The sequence below is a fragment of the Panulirus ornatus genome, chromosome 6 (genome assembly GCF_036320965.1).
Source record: "Panulirus ornatus isolate Po-2019 chromosome 6, ASM3632096v1, whole genome shotgun sequence".
Classification (NCBI taxonomy): domain Eukaryota; kingdom Metazoa; phylum Arthropoda; class Malacostraca; order Decapoda; family Palinuridae; genus Panulirus; species Panulirus ornatus.
Genome location: NC_092229.1, coordinates 47,398,931 through 47,421,792, shown reverse-complemented (window position 1 = coordinate 47,421,792; position 22,862 = coordinate 47,398,931). Strand labels below are relative to the sequence as shown.

Sequence of the window (22,862 nt, the reverse complement as noted above, 5' to 3'; positions counted from 1 at the left end):
TATATATATATATATATATATATATATATATCACTAAAACACCTATTGCTCGCCTTGTGAATCTTGAACCTCTCAACTCTGAAGTAATTTGGTTCAAAGCATTTTAATCTTTTTACAAACCGCGTCTCTACGTTTTCTGTAATTTTCTACCAGTTCTTCGACCCGTGTCCATCTCTTCGATTACTGAACCACCTCCCATGGAACACTGCCTTCTTCCCATTCTCCTGCTGAGGCTCGTCTGTGCTGGGGGAATTTAAGATGCATCACAAGAATTAGTTAGGCTCAATTCAGGATGATCCCAGTGAAGCCGAGGCCCTTTCTCATTCACCTCTTTACTAATCCGGAACAAAACAGATAATCCAACACAACAAGTTACCGAGGACCACGATATCTCTGCCAACAAACACAACTCTCTGTCGCTCTGAACCTTCAAGCTATACTTAAGCTATTTCTGCCCACTTTGGATCCTCCAACCACAACCTTATCTTTATTACTTCCAACTGTGCACTTTGGATCCTCCAACCACGATCTCATCTCTATTACTCCCAACTTGGCACTTCCATCCTCCCAGCTCCTCTGAACGCTAACCTCCAGCACGCAGTGAGAGCTGGCAAGTCACCCTTTGGCAGCTACTATATTGCCTCACCTTCGGATGTGTGTACTGTTAAGGCAGCCGCGATTGTCTCCAGCTGTGCTCACCATATAGCGGCGGTCACCTTGACTGGAATGGAATCCTTACATCCCTTCTCCTAAATCTTTATATACATCTCCAGTTATGGTTTGATAGCTCTTGTTCTCATGTCTCTCGCATCACGGACACGGCTTACTGGGCCATGAACGTCACTCTGTTTTCATTTCCTCGTGGAATTCGTTGCAGAACCATTCCTGTTTTCATTTCCTCGTGGAATTCGTTGCAGAACCGTTCCACAGACAGTCGCACACACCTTCATGAAAGCAAGATGCTGATTTTACTTTTTCGACTGATACATCTTACTCTTCCTCAGCCAAAAGCGTCTCTAATAAGTTGAGTAATTCGACCTTTCCTTCTCTCATCTGAACCGATCAATCTATAGCTAGATTTCCTACAAACAAAACGACTTATTTCTATACCTTACTCGCCAGTAGTGATAACTTTGAACGATTTCGCAGCTCTCGCCTTCCTGTCTCCTATGTTTCCCTCGCACAAGGTCTTCCATTACTCCTCCAGCTACAAGTGGTTGAGGTGAGATGTATGGTGCATATGGCATACTTCTTTTACTCCTGCTTTAGTGCGCCTGCGAGCTCAGCTCTCTTCGAATCTTGCACGCCCATTTCATGTCTAAAAACGCAAACTATTCTTTCCCCCTGGAAGCATGCTTTGGTGAAGCTCGTCCCTAAGAAAGGAGACTGTTCTAACACCCCCCCTAATTACCGCCCCTTCATCGCTCTTATTCCTGCTGTCTCCTGGGTCTTTGAAACTTTCCTTAACCCTCACTTTCTTATACACTTAGAATCCCATTCCCTTCCTTCACATCACGAGTACGACTTTGTCTCAAGGTCTACCTTCTCTCCTTTGTCACTCACTTCTGGTTCCCCTCTTTGAGGGAATTTGGTCAAGATTTTGGCGTGGCTCTCAACATCTTCAAGACTTTTTATTAGGGTGTGACATAAGTCTCTGCTTTTCAAACTTCCTTTCAGTGTTCCCTGATGCATGACCTGCCCTCTAGTCGTCCATCCACTGCAGTAATCGTTGTGGAAACCAGTCAAGAGAGGACTGGCTATTCGTTAGGATTCTTCCTTCTCTTCTCTAACAGCTAGATCAAAATTCTCTTCGCTCTTTCGTCTTTCTCTTCTGATATAACAAACACCTGAAGAGAGTTATGATTAACTTCATTCTTTTTGCTCATATTCTTTGTGTCTTTCATCCGTGGTGGCCATGACTGAGGCACGTTTCTGCTCGTGCCATGCGAAAAATATCTGGACAAATGAGAACTTGGAAATCTAAAAAATCTTACGCAAAGGCCTTGAAAACATCAAAGAATTTGGGAAAAAAAAGATGATTACTGAGAAGACTGAAATTCAATTTGATAAATATCACAAAAGATGAGAGGAGATTCAAGTTCCTAAAAGAACCACAGACATTATTTGAATGGTCACACTTCTTTAAGGATAGACTTTAAAATTGCAAATTTCTAAGAAAATGGGAGAGTCATGTCATTTTCTAGGCAAGAGCTAAATAGACGAGCAAGCACAGGCGCAAGGTCAAAGACACATTCTGATGAAATACTGAGGGATACTGTCCCTTTAATCCCCCATGGTCGAGGATGGACCGCACTAAAAGAGATTTCACAAGTGGGTCACAGGACGAGGGGACGAGTAAACCAAACTCTGAGGGAAGGTCAGAATCAGCCTCGGTGGGATGAGCATCGTTAGAACAGGAGAGAAAAGGAACGGTAGACTGACGGAAGGTGCTGAAGACAGCCTTGGCCAAAGGCCAGAAAGAGTTATAAATCAAAAGAAGATAAGAGGCTGTCAATGCATCGTTAGAACAGGAAAGAAAAGGAACGGTAGACTGACGGAAGTTGCTGAAGACAGCCTTGGCCAAAGGCCAGAAAGAGTTAGAAATCAAAAGAAGATAAGAGACTGTCAATCTTTTAAGGACGAACCCTTTAAGAATACATAGAAAATAAGAGACTGTCGAACCCTTTAAGAATACACAGAAGATAAGAGGCTGTCAATTTTCTACGAACGAACACTTCGCCTCAGTTATAACATATTAGCAATGACATCTGACGCTGGTAAAAGGCGAATACGAGTCAAATGAAGGCGACCTTATGCGGATCTGGTATATCAGATCTGCTCGAATGGCTTCGGAGGAGGGATGATCGAACCATGAACTGCATACAGAGACAATCTCAGAGGAGGAGGAGGAGGAGGAGGAGGAGGAGGGGGGGAAATACGCCTCCATTCCCGCAACGTTAACCTCAACAATACTCACAGTAGGGACTAAAGTATCGTCCAAGGAGAGACAAAAGATAAAAAGAAAAAGAAAAAAAGGAATTTCTGTCATCACTGTTCACTGCTATGATGCGGTGATTAAAGGGAGGTTTACAAGCCTGTAATCACTTGAACCAACTGAGGGTTGACACTGTCTTGCTCTTGCGCCAGGGATAAAGAGGTGAAGAGCAAATCCAGCGAGTTAAGGTCGTGGAGGTTTCGTAGATAAGTACGAATGAGACGAGCTAAAGGAAGGAAGAGATAACATTAACGGAGAGAGGAAATAGAGTAGGCGATGGGTGACAACCTTGAGGAACACCAGTGTCGATTGGATAAGAAGATGGAAATCGTTCTACCTTATACTGCAATAGACCGGCCAGAGAGGAATCTATCCAATAGAGATAAAGGGAAACGGAAAGAAGGAAGTCTAGAAAGAAAAGACTTATGTCTCAGTCTATCAGTTGTTCTCGAGATGCCAAAGGTCATGACTGGAGTTTCACTAATCACAGAGAGAGAGGAGGACCAGAGGCGAGTCACATAGGAGAGATCGCCAGTAGACTTAGCACTGCAAAAACCATAATGGTTGATCAGGAAGATGGAGAATGGGATCGTCAATGTCTGAGAAAGTGAGAGTTAAGGAAGAGTTCCAGCGAGTACCGCGAGAATAGTTTCATACAGAGTAGGAAGAGCAGAAAGTGAAACAGATGGAAACAAGTGACTGGTTAGATACATATCCTGAGGCTCGCGTCATCAAAGTCTGAGACTTAAAGGTCCTCGAGGTGTGCAACAGGCTTGCAATAGCTGGGATGTGTTGCAACGAACAAAAACCACTGAACATTGTCAGAGGATATAGTTCATTTCAACGAACTGTACGTATGACTGACAGACGTACTGTGAGAACTGACTGATACTATGGTGTCTCAATTATTCTCACACAGAGTTACAGTAATTAATTAGCAAGAACAACCTTCCCTAACACCTCTCCCTGACTTGAATACACTTGAAAAAAAAGCAACATTAACAAAATCCAACCAATGGTGACCATATCAGAGGAGACTGAACAAAAATCCACCATCGAAAATGCGCCAACATTTCACGACCCACCGACTGCCCAAAAGCCAAACGTCGGACCGCGGTCCAATCACTCACACCCGGACCTTCTGGCGAGTACAGGCGTCCATAGAAGAAAGTGTATCATCGCGGGCCGAGGTTGAAAACCTGCCCCATCACTGGGCCAGCCGACGGACTGTGGCCTGTGAGGAACCACTACCGAAAAAGACTTTCACCCCGTCTGTCCTCCATGTGCGTACGAACCAACAACACTTACATAATAGTTCCCCTACACATGCCACCCATCTACTACCTACCAGGACGTTTGGACGAGCTAAGCGACCAATTGTGACCAGACGTGTTACTCTGGACATACCAACTACCTGGGATATGTCACGCACACGTTACTGTTACCGAACGATCTGTAACAGCTGGTGTGGATCACATTACGACTACAATGGAAGGATCATTAACAGCCGGTGTGGATCACCTCAAAGCGACACCAGCGTAGATGGCTTAGAAAGGTTCTCACACCCATTACATATCTTCACGACTCTCACCCTTAGTAATCGCCCATTGGAGACCATCCACTGGTATAACACTGTGTTCCATACAACACCATCGTCAGACATGAAACACCCACGCAACACAAGTTGAATGACACAGACATTTCTTATTTACTGGTTTAACTTTTGATTCCGGATATTCAAATTATCTGCACCTTAATCCCAACCCCCTATACTTAAATAAGCACACGACACACACACACACACACACACACACACACACACACACACATATATATATATATATATATATATATATATATATATATATATATATATATATATATATATATATATATATAGTACATCTCTACATCCACTTTGGCTTAGGTAGAAGCCTCTGGTGGTGAGAGATGTGTGTGTGTGTGTGTGTGTGTGTGTGTACAGAAGAGCTGAGCACCTCCTGCTCAGGTCTGGCCACATACACAGCTCAGTAAGTTAGAAAGGGTTGGAAGGGAGGGAAGGGCAGCTGGACAGCTCTAAGTAATTACTGAATAAACTACCAGTCATGGTGATATGGTGACACGCTAATGACTGGACGAGTTAACGAGTCATGGTGGGACTATACAGTACTTAAAGATGGTACGACCCCTTGAGCACATTGGTACGACCCTTGAGCACGACGGTACCTGACCTTTGAGTACGACGGTACCTGACCCTTGAGCACGACGGTACCTGACCTTTGAGTACGACGGTACCTGACCCTTGAGTACGACGGTACCTGACCCTTGAATACGACGGTACCTGACCCTTGAGTACGACCGTACCTGACCCTTGAGTACGACGTTACCTGACCCTTGAGTACGACGGTACCTGACCCTTGAGCACGACGGTACTTGACCCTTGAGTACGACGGTACCTGACCCTTGAGTACGACGGTACCTGACCCTTGAGTACGACGGTACCTGACCCTTGAGCACGACGGTACCTGACCCTTCAGTACGACGGTACCTGACCCTTGAGTACGACAGTACGACCCCACTGAGCAACAAAGTACAAAAAACCCCCCCTTGAAGCACAACGGTACGATCCATTTGGAACACGACGGTACGACCCCTCTGAAAACGACGGCGCGATCCTTGGAGTAAGCCGATACACGACCCCTAGTGACGCACCGTCGTGCTCAGGGGTGGGTGGTGGGGGGTCATCAACACCTGGTGGCAGCCAGGGAAAGTGGCATCAGTTTTCCTTTTTCTTCCAGCCGCCACAACAGGATCTTGTGGAAGCCCCTACACTCCCCCTGGGGTGGGACTCCACACAGCCCAGCGTCTGGACTTTCTAAATATCTACCACGATGGATGGCCGGGGGGGTCGCGCCTCACCCCGGTAGATAAGACGTGAGGAATTTACAACGAGTTCACTCCTTACGTACTCTGAATGATGATGGCTCGTGTGTGTGTGTGTGTGTGTGTGTGTGTGTGTGTGTGTGTGGGTAGGCAGGTTTCGTGTGCGTGCGCGCCTGTATGCGACCGTCAAAAATGATACTTCATACAGGTACACAACGGTAGATTATGGTACAGTCTACGAATTAATGATGGTTACAGTGGTTAGGGTACGGCTGTAGCTGCAGTGGTCCATGCGAGCTACATACAATGGGTTCGATGTGGTTGTGGTGTCGAACTGCAACTTGCGGACGAAGGATCTCTAGTGGCATGAGCTAACGGTGGTAAATCAAATCAATTAGTATGGTTCTCTTTGTACTGATCGAGGCAACGCTCTTCATTTTCTCTTGGGCCAATTCCATCACCTTTCGATCTTTCCTGACGTGAGTAAATTGTAACGTAAGTAAACTGTCATGTGGGTCGTCTGGGTCTTAAAGAACACCTTCCTCGCGCGCGCGCGCAGGCCAACTGGACGTGGATGCGAACGAGAGACACTGTCCATCTCGACGAGTCACCTGGGCCGTAAAGTCCCGCTGGCGACGATGGATCGTGCACTACGGCAAGCTCTGAACACCTATCCACACGGTGGATCTCGTCCCTCACTTCCCAGTACAGTGGCAGTCCGATAGGGTCTCACACTTTCCCCCACCTCCTCCTCTTTGTCCTCCAGCGCTGGTGTGCCTTGGTATGAATCCTGGCAGGAGTCCACCAGGCAACTGCTCTCCACAGGAACGTCCAACTCTCTCTCTCTCTCTCTCCAGAAGAGGGCCACAGTGACCCCTGGAGACCCCCGTGTGTACTGTCATGATTCTCTGGACGTCGTCAAACGAAAGACATTTAAGGCGTGACTTAGACGAGTCATTCTACGTACACCACACACACACAAACACCGTTGGCCTTAATACATAAGCCCCTGAGGGACGCCACCCCATGTTCCTGCCCGACGTACAAAGGCAAGATATGTCTGTGAGGTAATCCTAGATCCATTTATGGGGGAGGGAGGGTAGACGTGCTGGCTGGCTTTCTGTAACACGAGTCTCCCCACATGATTACTACTGTTGTCTAGCGGTGTCTTAAATGGAGGAGGAATGTCCAAGGTTGCGCAACCCTTCCGTAAATCCAGGATCTGGCCAGCCAGCCAGTCATCTCTCTCTCTCTCTCTCTCTCTCTCTCTCTCTCTCTCTCTCTCTCTCTCTCTCTCTCGATAGGAAATTCAGACACGGCCTCTTCCTTCTGCACCAACCCCACCCCTCTCCCTCTTGTCAGGGGGAAAGCTAAACCAACCCCTGAGCTTGGCGGGGAAAACCTTGACTTAGCGGGAAAGCTGACCGCGTCCGAGAGAGAAAGAGAGAGAGGAGGAGGAATCCTCACCTCACCTCACCTCACCTCACCTCGCTCGGCGCGAAAGAAGCTGACAACGCTCAGCGGGGAACGCAAGCACGCATGGCGTGCAAGCTGACCAGTAACTAGTGAGGGAAAGAAAAGAAAAAACTCTCTCTGTGAATCTTATATCCGTCATGTTTAAATCGAAGATGAATAACAACTCACCTTTTTTTCTGTCTTTCTTTTTCTCCTACCTAAGAGTCGGCAGCTTGCGGGCGGCCTGCCTGGCTGGGTGGGTGGGTGGGTGGCTGGGTGGTGTGGTGGCTGGGTCCGTGCCAACAGTGTGACAACAGAGCGACCGAGTCTTCCGTCCGCCTTTCACTGTCTTGCCTGACCCGTCACACAAACCGTGTCACGTGCAACAGAACACACACACACACACACACACACACACACACACACACACACACACACACACACACACATATACACACACATACACATATCCTGCGTGGGCGTGGAAGATGCATGTCAGCCCCTGTCATGGCTGTGGGGGTTTTTAGGCATGTATTTGTGTCATACGGGTGCCAAGCATGCCCCCATGTCACGCAGGTGTCACTTATGCCCTTCTCATGACATACGGGTGTCAAGTGTGTCCTTATCGTGTCATAAAGGTGTCAAGCATCCCCTTCTCATGACATACGGGTGTCAAGTGTGTCCTTATCGTGTCATAAAGGTGTCAAGCATCCCCTTCTCATGACATACGGGTGTCAAGTGTGTCCTTATCGTGTCATAAAGGTGTCATGCATCCCCTTCTCATGACATACGGGTGTTAAGCATGCGCTAGTGTCACGCAGGTGTCAAATATGCCCTTCTCATGACATACGGGTGTCAAGGATGCCCTTGTGTCATACAGGTGTGTCAAGTACGCCTTTGTAATGACAAACATGTCATGCACGCCCCTATAATGACATACAGGTGTCATGCACGCCCCTATAATGACATACAGGTGTCATGCACGCCCCCTGTAATGACATACAAGTGTCATGCACGCCCCCTGTAATGACATGCAGTGGTTTCAGTCGTTCCCAGTGGTTCGGTTTCTTTACCGCGTCAACACACGGACCGCGAAAGATCAATGCACACTCCCTAACTCAGCAACGTCGCCCGATGTTCTAAGGTAATGTTAATCCACCGCAAGTGTCCATACCCGTGAGAGCACTAGCGCTTTCAAAACAGCGTCATCACCGATCCCACTTCTCTCGTCTTGAAGGCCCGTCGAAGAATCCAACCTGCCATCTAGTTGGAAAAGCAAACTGTCGTCCCGTTGGACTCAATGTCTCTCACATTGTTCCATCGTGATGATCATGATGGTATGTACGTCCGTCCGGCACAGCGTCCGGCTCTAAATCTAAATCTCTTGACTCTCGCCATACCAGAGGAGATGGAACTTGGTCCCACTGAAAGGCCTGTACTTTGTTCATGTCAGTGGGGTCGCTTCTCAGTCCCACTGAAAGGCCTGTACTTTGTTCATGTCAGTGGGGTAGCTTCTCAGTCCCACTGAAAGGCCTGTACTTTTGTTCATGTCAGTGGGGTCGCTTCTCAGTCCCACTGAAAGGCCTGTACTTTGTTCATGTCAGTGGGGTCGCTTCTCAGTCCCACTGAAAGGCCTGTACTTTGTTCATGTCAGTGGGGTCGCTTCTCAGTCCTTTACTGGCGAGATTTTCGTACATACTCAGGCTTACGTAAGGGGCTAAGAACTATTTCAAACTGTGCTTCGTGACCGAATGAGAAGAACAGGAAGGATATAAATAAACACAGTTTTTAAGAGCTTTTCATCACGGAGGCACTGGGAAAGATGATGATGATGATGATGTGAAGATGATGATGTGAAGTGAGGTCAAAACTGTGTCCAGCCATCATCATCCACTTCGTATTGGCTATCGCCATCTGACGCATCTTATGCGATCTGACACGCAGAGTCACATGTATTTGATTGTTTGTTTGTTTCTTTTTCGTTTTCGTAAAGTCTGTGGATGTAAAATCGCATCTTTCCCCCCCCCCCCCCCGTTCGTTCTCCAGAGCCTCTTCAGTTCTCTCTCTCTCTCTCTCTCTCTCTCTCTCTCTCTCTCTCTCTCTCTCTCTCTCTCTCTCTCTCTCTCTCTCTCAGTGTGTCGCCATCAGCCGATCGCTATAGACCTACGCATTCACTTAACGGACGGACGGACGGACAGACAAACGGACAGAGGCAACACTTCCACCTTTCAACCTCACCCTTAACCCTGGACCAGTCGGTGGCTCCCTAGAGCGCCAGTACGGCAGCTCGAGGCTCGCCACCATGACTGGGCAGACCCTACACAGCCGAGGAAAGTCTCGCAGAAATAACAGTAATGTGGCTCCTCCTCCTCCTCCTCCTCCACTCCCTCAACCAGCCAAACCCCCCCGGAACCCTATAATGAAAACGGGAGTCTGTTAGAAAACGACTGACCTTTCCACGACGACGATTATTATAAAAGATCAAACTTGGATCATTTCGGAGGGACACGACTTCTTTTTTAAGTACGTTTTATGTGATTATAATCGAGTCGTTCAATATTAACCATCATAACTCTTTGGTTATGACCCCTCGCAGAACGGTTGTGGATCAACACACAGGGTGATGTTGACCTGATCAAAATCAATATGGCTAGTTTGTGGCTGCCCGACCCGGCCTTATGTGTTGATCTAAAGGCCAAGTATTGTATTGATCTCTCTTACACTGTCGGCCATATATGGAGGGTCATTACAACCCTACAATCCTTATTTATCATAAAGTTCCTGTGGCTTGAACTGATTTATTTATCAGTTGTGATAAAGAGAATTCTAAAATGGTTCACGATCAATGCCAGACATCCACAGCAATGTCCAGACACCCAGGTCAACGACCAGACACCCACATCAATAACCTGGGATCTAAATCAATGGCCAGACACCCACATCAACGAGACACCCAAATCAATGACCAGACACCCACATCAATAACCTGGGATCTAAATCAATGACCAGACACCCACATCAACGAGACACCCAAATCAATGACCAGACACCCACATCAATGATAGGACACCCACATCAAGGGCCAGACACCCACATCAATGACCAGACACCCACATAAATACTCAGACACCCACATCAATGACGGGACACCCATATCAATGGCCAGACACCCACATCAATGACCAGACACCCACATCAATGTCCAGACACCAACATCAATGGCCAGACACCCACATCAATGACCAGACACCCACATCAATGTCCAGACACCAACATCAATGGCCAGACACCCACATCAATGGCCAGACACCCACATCAATGTCCAGACACCAACATCAATGGCCAGACACCTACATCAATGGCCAGACACCCACATCAATGGCCAGACACCCACATCAATGTCCAGACACCAACATCAATGGCCAGACACCCACATCAATGACCAGACACCCACATAAATACTCAGACACCCACATCATTGGCCAGACACCCACATTTGACCAGACACCCACATAAAAACTTAGACACCCACATCAATGTCCAGACACCCACATCAATGTCCAGACACCCACATCAATGCTCAGACACCCACATCATTGGCCAGACACCCACATAAAAACTTAGACACCCACATCAATGTCCAGACACCAACATCAATGGCCACGCACCCACATCAAGGCTCAGACACCCACATCAAGACGATGAGTTTCCTCACAGTATCTCATCTGCTTTTATATCAACGTAGTTCACAGTCTTCAAAACTAACATCCAACGGATAAAGAGTGTTTGATTTATCGTGCTCTGAAAATTAATCACGTATTCTGACCAATGGCAAACGATTCCACACACACACACACACACACACACACACACACACACACACACACACACACATATAAACGCAAAAAAATAATCACAGATTGCAATATGTTTGCGATATGTTACGTGGTATGTTATGGAAGGTTCAGTCGACCGTACACGTACTCTCGCATGTTCGCCTGCCTCAACAGCCATCTGAGGGATAATGAACATGTGAAAAATGGTCAACAACGACATCATTGAAGGACGCCATAGCAACCCTGCCCAGCTCAGGAACCCAACCCAAAAACGAGAGCAAAGGTTCATCCCCATGTCATGGATACGGTACCCTACACACACACACACACACACACACACACACACACACACACACACACACACACACACACACACACACACATAACCTATAGATACAGTGTATAAATCCATCTATATACATCGGCAAGACGCTTACAGATTTATCTATATAAACTCCAACACAGAACTAAATGTGACGTAATAACATAACGGGCCGTCAATGGAAATATTTCATATTTCTTAAGTCACCATAAGATCGGTACCATCTTCTTTGAACCGTTCGCTACAGAGCACGGACCTCTTTTAGCGAAACTATAATAAAGGTTACATTGCGTTATGAAATAAAGGATGTATTCATCATTCATCTATGACTGCCGACACCACCCTCCAGCAAAGTGTCCTGGAGTTACACTTTTTCCAGGAACGCCTGCAACTCCAAAGCTTCGCTTCTTTCAGCAGCAGGGAAATGATGGACTTTTTTGGAGTGAGTTTTATGTGACTCTGGGAAATGGCAAAGTGAGCCGGATCGAAAGCTTGAATGAGTCCATGCAAGGGGAAATTGGGTAGAGTTGAGAGCTACAGTTGCTGCTCTATCCCATCCCAAATATGGATCAAACAAAACCTGATGTGCTGTATCGAACCGTATTCATACGACTTACGTATACATATATTCTTTTCATTCATCCAGGGTGAGCTAAAATACGTATCAGCTTGTAGGGTTACGCGTTACTGCAGGACTGTTGATTGGGAATACCTGGTTCACAAAGGAGCCATGTGTATACGTGGGTATGTGGAGCTATGGGTCAACGGAAATGACTGAGGCTTGCAGATGAGAGACCGCTGGATGTGACTAGGTTGAGAGGAGCAGCTGGTGGGATGTCTGATCAGTCTTCCGTGGAGGCGAATGAGAAATTTACCCGTGTCTTTGGGGGGGAAAAGATGAAGTGAAATGGATTAGAAGAAGATGGGATAAGTGAGTGAGGTTGGGTAAGAGGCTTGTGTGAAGAAACACCAAGAGAGGATAAGGGCAGAGTGGCATAAGGAGGGACATAACGTAACAAGGAGATTGGCTGAGGGGTGGAAGGCATTTAAGGAAGCTAGAAAAGGGGATAAGGGAATATTTTGGAAGGAGGAAGTGAGCTTATTACAATCCAATAATTATTGCACCATTTACTTACCTATTCATCGCTGTGAAGTCTTGCCACCTACCCTCACCCTTGCTATCTAAATCTATGACGTACAACCTATCCTAACAGGGTGCAAAAAAAGGAAAAGCACGTTTAAAAATCCTACGGCAATGATAAACCCCCCTCATTAATTATCCGTTCATCAAACAACCTAGATTTAAAAGAGTTTACCCTTAACCCGGATGTTTGGTATGAACCAAAGAAAATGAAAACATGCTCTCAGTAACTACAAGACATCAAATGAAGGAAATCAGACACTCTCTCACTACTGTATACGAAATGTTCTTCTATCTTTTCTTTTTCTTTCATACTATTCGCCATTTCCCGCGTTAGCGAGGTAGCGTTAAGAACAGAGGACTGGGCCTTGTACGACACGCAGGGAATACGTGGGAAGTATTCTTTCTCCCCTATCCCCAGGGATATCTATCTATCTATCTATCTATCTATCTTTTTTTTTTTTTTTTTTATACTTTGTCGCTGTCTCCCGCGTATTGCGAGGTAGCGCAAGGAAACAGACGAAAGAAATGGCCCAACCCCCCCCATACACATGTACATACACACGTCCACACACACAAATATACATACCTACACAGCTTTCCATGGTTTACCCCGGACGCTTCACATGCCTTGATTCAATCCACTGACAGCACGTCAACCCCTGTATACCACATCGCTCCAATTCACTCTATTCCTTGCCCTCCTTTCACCCTCCTGCATGTTCAGGCCCCGATCACACAAAATCTTTTTCACTCCATCTTTCCACCTCCAATTTGGTCTCCCTCTTCTCCTCATTCCCTCCACCTCCGACACATATATCCTCTTGGTCAATCTTTCCTCACTCATTCTCTCCATGTGCCCAAACCATTTTAAAACACTCTCTTCTGCTCTCTCAACCACGCTCTTTTTATTTCCACACATCTCTCTTACCCTTACGTTACTTACTCGATCAAACCACCTCACACCACACATTGTCCTCAAACATCTCATTTCCAGCACATCCATCCTCCTGCGCACAACTCTATCCATAGCCCACGCCTCGCAACCATACAACATTGTTGGAACCACTATTCCTTCAAACATACCCATTTTTGCTTTCCGGGATAATGTTCTCGACTTCCACACATTTTTCAAGGCTCCCAAAATTTTCGCCCCCTCCCCCACCCTATGATCCACTTCCGCTTCCATGGTTCCATCCGCTGACAGATCCACTCCCAGATATCTAAAACACTTCACTTCCTCCAGTTTTTCACCATTCAAACTCACCTCCCAATTGACTTGACCCTCAGCCCTACTGTACCTAATAACCTTGCTCTTATTCACATTTACTCTTAACTTTCTTCTTCCACACACTTTACCAAACTCCGTCACCAGCTTCTGCAGTTTCTCACATGAATCCGCCACCAGCGCTGTATCATCAGCGAACAACAACTGACTCACTTCCCAAGCTCTCTCATCCCCAACAGACTTCATACTTGCCCCTCTTTCCAAGACTCTTGCATTTACCTCCCTAACAACCCCATCCATAAACAAATTAAACAACCATGGAGACATCACACACCCCTGCCGCAAACCTACATTCACTGAGAACCAATCACTTTCCTCTCTTCCTACCCGTACACATGCCTTACATCCTCGATAAAAACTTTTCACTGCTTCTAACAACTTGCCTCCCACACCATATATTCTTAATACCTTCCACAGAGCATCTCTATCAACTCTATCATATGCCTTCTCCAGATCCATAAATGCTACATACAAATCCATTTGCTTTTCTAAGTATTTCTCACATACATTCTTCAAAGCAAACACCTGATCCACACATCCTCTACCACTTCTGAAACCACACTGCTCTTCCCCAATCTGATGCTCTGTACATGCCTTCACCCTCTCAATCAATACCCTCCCATATAATTTACCAGGAATACTCAACAAACTTATACCTCTGTAATTTGAGCACTCACTCTTATCCCCTTTGCCTTTGTACAATGGCACTATGCACGCATTCCGCCAATCCTCAGGCACCTCACCATGAGTCATACATACATTAAATAGCCTCACCAACCAGTCAACAATACAGTCACCCCCTTTTTTAATAAATTCCACTGCAATACCATCCAAACCTGCTGCCTTGCCGGCTTTCATCTTCCGCAAAGCTTTTACTACCTCTTCTCTCTCTCTCTCTCTCTCTCTCTCTCTCTCTCTCTCTCTCTCTATATATATATATATATATATATATATATATATATATATATATATATCTATATATATATATATATATATATATATATATATATATATATATATATATATATATATATATATATATATTGGAGGTGGAAAGATGGAGTGAAAAAGATTTTGTGTGATCGGGGCCTGAACATGCAGGAGGGTGAAAGGAGGGCAAGGAATAGAGTGAATTGGAGCGATGTGGTATACCGGGGTTGACGTGCTGTCAGTGGATTGAAGCAAGGCATGTGAAGCGTCTGGGGTAAACCATGGAAAGCTATGTAGGTATGTATATTTGCGTGTGTGGACGTATGTATATACATGTGTATGGGGGGGGTTGGGCCATTTCTTTCGTCTGTTTCCTTGCGCTACCTCGCAAACGCGGGAGACAGCGACAAAGTATAATAAAGAAAAAAAAAAAAAAAAAAAAATATATATATATATATATATATATATATATATATATATATATATATATATATATATATATATATATATCTTAAGCCAAATGAACAATATATCGACCAATCCCTAGGGGACAATGCACAGCTGAGTTGACTGTGGACCGACTGCCGCATCCAGGATTCGAACCTATGCGCTCGACCTTGGGCGGCCGGTAAATGCGTCATGGTCAGAAACGCCCACTGCTACACCACAGGAGTTCATCTTTCTGATGTCAGATCACCTAAGTCATGAAAACAGTGGTTCTAGCAACCCTCTCTATCAGCATCCACACAACCACCTTATTCCTGGTATCCACATAGCCACCTGACCCCTAGTATCCACATAGCCACCTGACCCCTAGTATCCACATAGCCACCTGACCCCTAGTATCCACGTAGCCACCTGACCCCTAGTATCCACATAGCCCCCTGACCCCTAGTATCCACATAGCCACCTGACCCCTAGTATCCACATAGCCACCTGACCCCTAGTATCCACATAGCCACCTGACCCCTAGTATCCACATAGCCACCTGACCCCTAGTATCCACATAGCCACCTGACCCCTAGTATCCACATAGCCACCTGACCCCTAGTATCCACATAGCCACCTGACCCCTAGTATCCACATAGCCACCTGACCCCTAGTATCCACACAGCCACCTGACCCCTAGTATCCACATAGCCACCTGACCCCTAGTATCCACATAGCCACTTGACCCCTGGGTAGCTATATATATATCTACCTGACCTCTACTATCTACACACCCCAAGAGGCAATAAGGCCGTGGGTCTCATAACTACTTATTCTGCTGCTGGTACTTACTGCTTGGTGTCGAACGTCGGGACACACCGTTGCCAGCCAGGTCAGTAATTAACTTGGAAAACGTCCATACCTGCGGAAAAAAATGAATAAACAAATAAATAAATCACTTTTTTTTTTTGTCGCTGTCTCCCGCGTTTGCGAGGTAGCGCAAGGAAACAGACGAAAGAAATGGCCCAACCCCCCCCCCCATACACATGTATATACATACGTCCACACACGCAAATATACATACCTACACAGCTTTCCATGGTTTACCCCAGACGCTTCACATTCAATCCACTGACAGCACGTCAACGCCGGTATACCACATCGCTCCAATTCACTCTATTCCTTGCCCTCCTTTCACCCTCCTGCATGTTCAGGCCCCGATCACACAAAATCTTTTTCACTCCATCTTTCCACCTCCAATTACATATATATATATATATATATATACTACTCACCTCCAACAGCCAGGATCGAACCCGGCTCCCCCGCGTAGGAGGCGGGAGCGCTACCGCTAGGCTATGATCACCACTAAAATGGACACGACTATTCGAGTACTTATCTCATCGAATACCCTTCGTCTCACGTTGGTGAGCAGCGGGGGTCCTCCAATGGCTGTGGTAAGGAAGAAACTATAATTTTCACACGTATATAGAGACACCGTTCCCAAAACACGATCCGGATTTTCACACTTCTTCGTCCACCTTTGAGCACGACCCTTTAGTGTATTGATAGTCTGACCTTTTGACCTTAAAGGTCGGGTCAAAGAGTCAGGTCATCATACCCTAGGGTCGTACCGTTGTGCTTAAGGGTCGTACTGTCGTGTATACTACATTTTGGCTACACATTCAGACAATTCAAAATGGTGAGCTTCCATTAAAAAGTAAATATCAGGAGAAAAATATAATAAATGATCAATATATCATCTGCCAGTGGGCTGGACAGACACATGAGTCATGAAACAAGAGAAGAGCTTAGGGCACAGGTCACCTTCGACGACCTCACCTCTCTCATGTTATAAACTCAGGTCAAATTATGTTTTGAGAGACATATCTAAATTATTATCTAATTTAGATAAGTCTAGTGTATATACATTTCGCATGCATATCAAACCCACAAATATATCTGCGCATGCCAACACCAATTCCATCACCATTTTCCCCTACACCTTACCATGGATACTCAACAGACTTATGTAATTTGAGCTTTGATTTTTGTCTCCTTTGCTTTTCATATAAGGGCACTATACAAGTATGATGCAAGTGCTTAGGCACCTCACCTTGGGCCATATAAACGTCGAATAGCCTGACTAATCAGTCAAAAACACTGTCAACACCTTTCACGAGGAACTCGGTCGCAATTCCGTCCACTTTTGCTGCTGTGCCATGCTTCATCTAACCTAAGGCTTACACTACCTCCTCTCTTCTCACCGTACCATTCACCAGACTCGTTCAGTCTGCTTGCTAAAACTTGTCCCAAACTCACCACATCCGCCACTTTGTCATCTAGCACATTCATCAATCCTTCATTATACTCGTCACATTTCTATTTCACCTCTGCATGTCACTAGTTTCCCATCTGTTGGCTTGCCTCACTACCTCTTCCATTTGTTCTCTACTTCTCCTCACTTGACCACTACTTAGCATTTTCTTTTCTTAATGTTTCTGAGGTTCATCTAAACTTTCTAAACCCATTCTCATTTGCCATCTTTTCCAGTTTTTGAGCCTTTCTCTTGACCTCCTGCAGCTTACTTTTCTACACTTCCCATTCACTCGCACTCTTTCCGTGCAGGCAACATCCTAACACCTCTTTTTGTTCTCTCTTTCACAAGCAATTCAACTCCGTCATTCAACCACTCACTAAGCTTTCTCGTACGCTTACCTCCTACCCTTCCCATGCCACACACTTCACCTACCCAGGTAGGCATTGCCTCATTAAATACCATCCATTCACTCAAGTTTTCTTGGCTTTTCTGGAGACAAGCCTCTTTCCCAAGCTCACACACTTTCACTAACTTCTTTCCCCACACATGGGTCGTCATTCCCTCTTTTTTTGCATTCCTTTACGAATATGGCAATTTCCCAGATGCGCTGTAGTGCATTTTATTTCAGCAACTACAGAAAAAAAAAATCTCTGTTGCATGTTCAACAGGTCGTCCGGTTAGACTCGGGGCAAACAGAGCTAAAACATGCAATCAGAGCCGCTCTGTACCTCAGTGTGAAACGGCAGTGTTACAAGATGTCTTAACCTCTTGGACACGACGGTACGACTCTTGAGCACGACGGTGCGACCCTTGAGCACGACGGGACGACTCTTGAGCACGACGGTACGACTCTTGAGCACGACGGTACGACCCTTGAACACGACGGTACGACCCTTGAGCATGACGGGACGACCCTTGAGCACGACGGTACGACCTTTGAACACGACAGTTCGACCCTTGAGCACGACGGGACGACTCTTAAGCACGACGGTACGACCCTTGGTTATGCTGGCCTCGTCTCTGACCTCACCTATATGTGGCAAGTCCTCGTAGATAGGTATACTCTCTCTCTCTCTCTCTCTCTCTCTCTCTCTCTCTCTCTCTCTCTCTCTCTCTCTCTCATCTCAGACGACAAGATGGCCGTGCGTGCCTTAAAACATTCCCCTCCCCAACATCACCCACTCCGGCCTACCCTACAGGCAGGTTAAACACCAACACTCCCTCCCTCCCTCCACTCCCTCCACTCCCACCTATTTCCCTCAACACCACACCACACCTCCGCCTCCCAGCCTCTCAACCCCACCGGCCCGTTACACTCGCCCAACCCATAGTGTGTGTGTGTGTGTGTGTGTGTGTGTGTGTGTGTGTGTGTGTGTGTGTGTGTGTGTGTGTGAAGCCTATCATCACTTGCGACGCCCTGTGGCTATTGCCCAGGCCCAGGGGCATTGTGTGAGGCTGCCCACTCGCCCTCTTCATCACCCACTACATACCAGTGTCAACACCACCTTGGTAAATGCATTTCCCAGATTATCTCGTATCATTCATCTATATATATATATATATATATATATATATATATATATATATATATATATATATATATATATATATATATATAGAGAGAGAGAGAGAGAGAGAGACAGTTTCTAAACTGCGGCCAGAGATAAACAGGCGCACGGCTGGCTGGTGGGGTCTGAGTGTCGCAAACAGTTTTGTATTGTTCGGAAAACTGGTGGGATGATAATTGATTACTGGTTATCATTAGAGGAAATGATCATACGCCGATGAATTCAGGTAATGGCTTGCCAGCCCAGTGCATTGTCATGCGATGAGGTCACACACACACAACACACACACACACATACCTTCCTCCTGCTCCTCCGGCGCACTAACTGAATGCATTCTTCGTCATCACCACCTCGCCTCATTCACCTCCCTAACTCCCTCCCCATCTTTTCCCATCTGATCTTCATCCTCGTCAAACCGACGTCTTAACTTTAAGAAGGGGATCTCAGTGGGGATCTTCACTGTCACACATGAACTATGACTCGATGCTACGCGGCTCAAAAATATTGGCTCGGGTGAGCGATACGTGTTGGGTGAAAAGTGTCTGTCGTACCCGAGCGATATGCGCTGGGTGAAATGTGTATGTCGTACCCGAAAGATACGCGCTGGGTGAAATGTGTATGTCGTACCCGAGCGATACGTGCTGGGTGAAATGTATTTGTCGTACCCGAGCGATACGCGCTGGGTGAAATGTGTATGTCGTACCCGAGCGATACGTGCTGGGTGAAATGTGTATGTCGTACCCGAGCGATACGCGCTGGGTGAAATGTATTTGTCGTACCCGAGCGATACGCGCTGGGTGAAATGTATTTGTCGTACCCGAGCGATACGTGCTGGGTGAAAAGTGTTCGTCGTACCGACATGTTGAGGCATTCTCATCCGTGGAGACCATGTATATGCTGGTTGCACAGCGATGCATCGGTCTTGATGGCACATCAGCCCAATTCATCATGTCTATCCTACCATGATCTGAAATGACTTATTTATAATCATTTGTGATGTACGGGGGAGGAAGGGAGGGAGGGAGAGAGGGAGGGAGTCTTACACTCGTGGTGCCCTCCACCCCTTACCCTCCCAACTCTGGAGCTTTCCTTTTTATCATCAAAACAACTTTTCAAAATTCCTGTATGTTGTCCACAACCACTACCTCACAACTCAGTTTAATCCACTGTATTGGTTCTGTCAAATTACTTCTTTACTTCCTTTTCTAGCATGTTTATTAATTACATCACTCACAACTCAGTTTAATCCACTGCATTGGAACTGTCAAATTACTTCTTTACTTCCTTTTCTAGCAAGTTTATTAATTTCATCAACTCAGTTTAATCCACTGCCTTGGTACTGTCAAATTACTTCTTTACTTCCTTTTCTAGCATGTTTATTAATTTCATTCTCACAGCTCAGTTTAATCCACTGTATTGGTACTGTCAAATTACTTCTTTACTTCCTTTTCTAGCATGTTTATTAATTTCATGGTATATCCTCCAGTTGTGCTCTCCCTACATCAAAATGGTTTAGAAAGTTAAAGGTTGTGTGACCAAGTAACGCCTGACTCTTCTCTCTTCCACGGTAGGAAAATTCAAGGCCTCTGGCCTCTCCCTTGACCCCAATTCACTATCCTGACACTATCCACTTTTACCCAGGTGTGGGATTAGCCCGAGCCTACCACAATACTATCCATCAAATTCACTTCCTCATCCCAATATTGTGTTGTTTACGGTGCTAGGCTAACAACACCGACCATGTGTCTATCCACGGTGTCATTCAGGCTAACAACATCGACCTAGTGTCTATCCACGGCGTCATTCAAGCTAACATCATCGACCACGTGTCTATCCACGGCGTCATTCAGGCTAACAACATCGACCACGTGTCTATCCACGGTGTCATTCAGGCTAACAACACCGACCACGTGTCTATCCACGGTGTCATTCAGGCTAACAACACCGACCTAGTGTCTGTCCACGGTGTCATTCAGGGTAACAACATCGACCTAGTGTCTGTCCACGGCGTCATTCAGGCTAACAACATCGACCACGTGTCTATCCACGGTGTCATTCAGGCTGACAACACCGACCACGTGTCTATCCAGGTGTCATTCAGGCTAACAGCACCGACCACGTGTCTATCCACGGTGTCATTCAGGGTAACAACATCGACCTAGTGTCTGTCCACGGCGTCATTCAGGCTAACAACATCGACCACGTGTCTATCCACGGTGTCATTCAGGCTAACATCATCGACCACGTGTCTATCCACGGTGTCATTCAGGCTGACATCATCGACCACGTGTCTATCCACGGTGTCATTCAGGCTAACAGCACCGACCACGTGTCTATCCACGGTGTCATTCAGGCTAACAGCACCGACCACGTGTCTATCCACGGTGTCATTCAGGCTAAGAGCACCGACCACGTGTCTATCCACGGTGTCATTCAGGCTAACAACATCGACCTAGTGTCTATCCACGGCGTCATTCAGGCTAACAACATCGACCTAGTGTCTATCCACGGCGTCATTCAAGCTAACATCATCGACCACGTGTCTATCCACGGCGTCATTCAGGCTAACAACATCAACCACGTGTCTATCCACGGTGTCATTCAGGCTAACAACATCGACCTAGTGTCTATCCACGGCGTCATTCAGGCTAACAACATCGACCTAGTGTCTGTCCACGGTGTCATTCAGGGTAACAACACCGACCACGTGTCTATCCACGGTGTCATTCAGGCACCACGATGGTATACGGTCCTTGAGCGCGATAGAAGAAACCTGATCCTCATACGTCAGGTCATGTATTACGTCAACGTACTCACAGGTTGCACCGTTCTCGTCCTCCAGGAATAGAAAACGTTAGGTTGGTATAGCTCCAGGAATAGAAAACGTTAGGTTGGTAAAACTCCAGGAATAGAAAACGTCAGGTTGGTAAAATTCCAGGGATGGAAAACGTTAGGGTGGTAAAGCTCCAGGGATAGAAAACGTTCGGTTGGGTAAAGCTCTAGGGATAAAAAACGTTCGGTTGGGTAAAGCTCCAGAGATAGAAAACGTTCGGTTGGGTAAAGCTCCAGGGATAGAAAACGTTAGGCTGGGTAAAGCTCCAGGGATAGAAAACGTTCGGTTGGGTAAAGCTCCAGGGATAGAAAACGTTCGGTTGGGTAAAGCTCCAGGGATAGAAAACGTTCGGTTGGGTAAAGCTCCAGGGATAGAAAACGTTAGGTTGGTAAAGCTCCAGGAATAGAAAACGTTAGGTTGGTAAAGCTCCAGGGATAGAAAACGTTAGGGTGGTAAAATTCCAGGATAAAAAAAACGTTAGGGTGGTAAAACTCTAGGGATAGAAAACGTTCGGTTGGGTAAAGCCCCAGGGATAGAAAACGTTAGGTTGGGTCAAGCCACAAACAGACGTTGCGTACGAAATCACTCAACATCGAACGATTCTCGAGCCCGTAGCACGTTGTCGTACTGTATTTACTTGAACTTAGAAAAAAAAACGCATTTCTTTATCACTCGCTGGCACCATAAACCGTAGTTCTGGCCATATATATAATTCTGTTGTGGGCTTACAGTTTACCGTTACTGCTACCAACGGGAGCAACGGTATGTAAATGTGGGCTTAAAGGTTACCGTTATTGCTACCAACGGGAGCAACGGTATGTAAGTGCGGATTCACAGGTCACCGCCATCACAACCAACGGGA

At 46.2% G+C, this 22,862-nt stretch overlaps 1 protein-coding gene across 5 annotated transcripts in view; it reads right to left on the bottom strand.

The window, feature by feature from the left end:
• The window catches only part of LOC139749197 (DNA oxidative demethylase ALKBH2-like), a 620,232-nt gene that overhangs the window by 424,911 nt on the left and 172,459 nt on the right, over positions 1-22,862 (bottom strand). The window contains exon 1 of one of the 5 annotated variants that reach the window (XM_071662874.1): positions 16,132-16,201. The exons of the other annotated variants lie outside the window; for them this stretch is intronic. The gene's annotated coding sequence lies outside the window, so the exon portion shown is untranslated. Of the gene's footprint in view, positions 1-16,131; positions 16,202-22,862 lie in introns of those variants that run through there. 5 annotated transcript variants of the gene reach the window in all.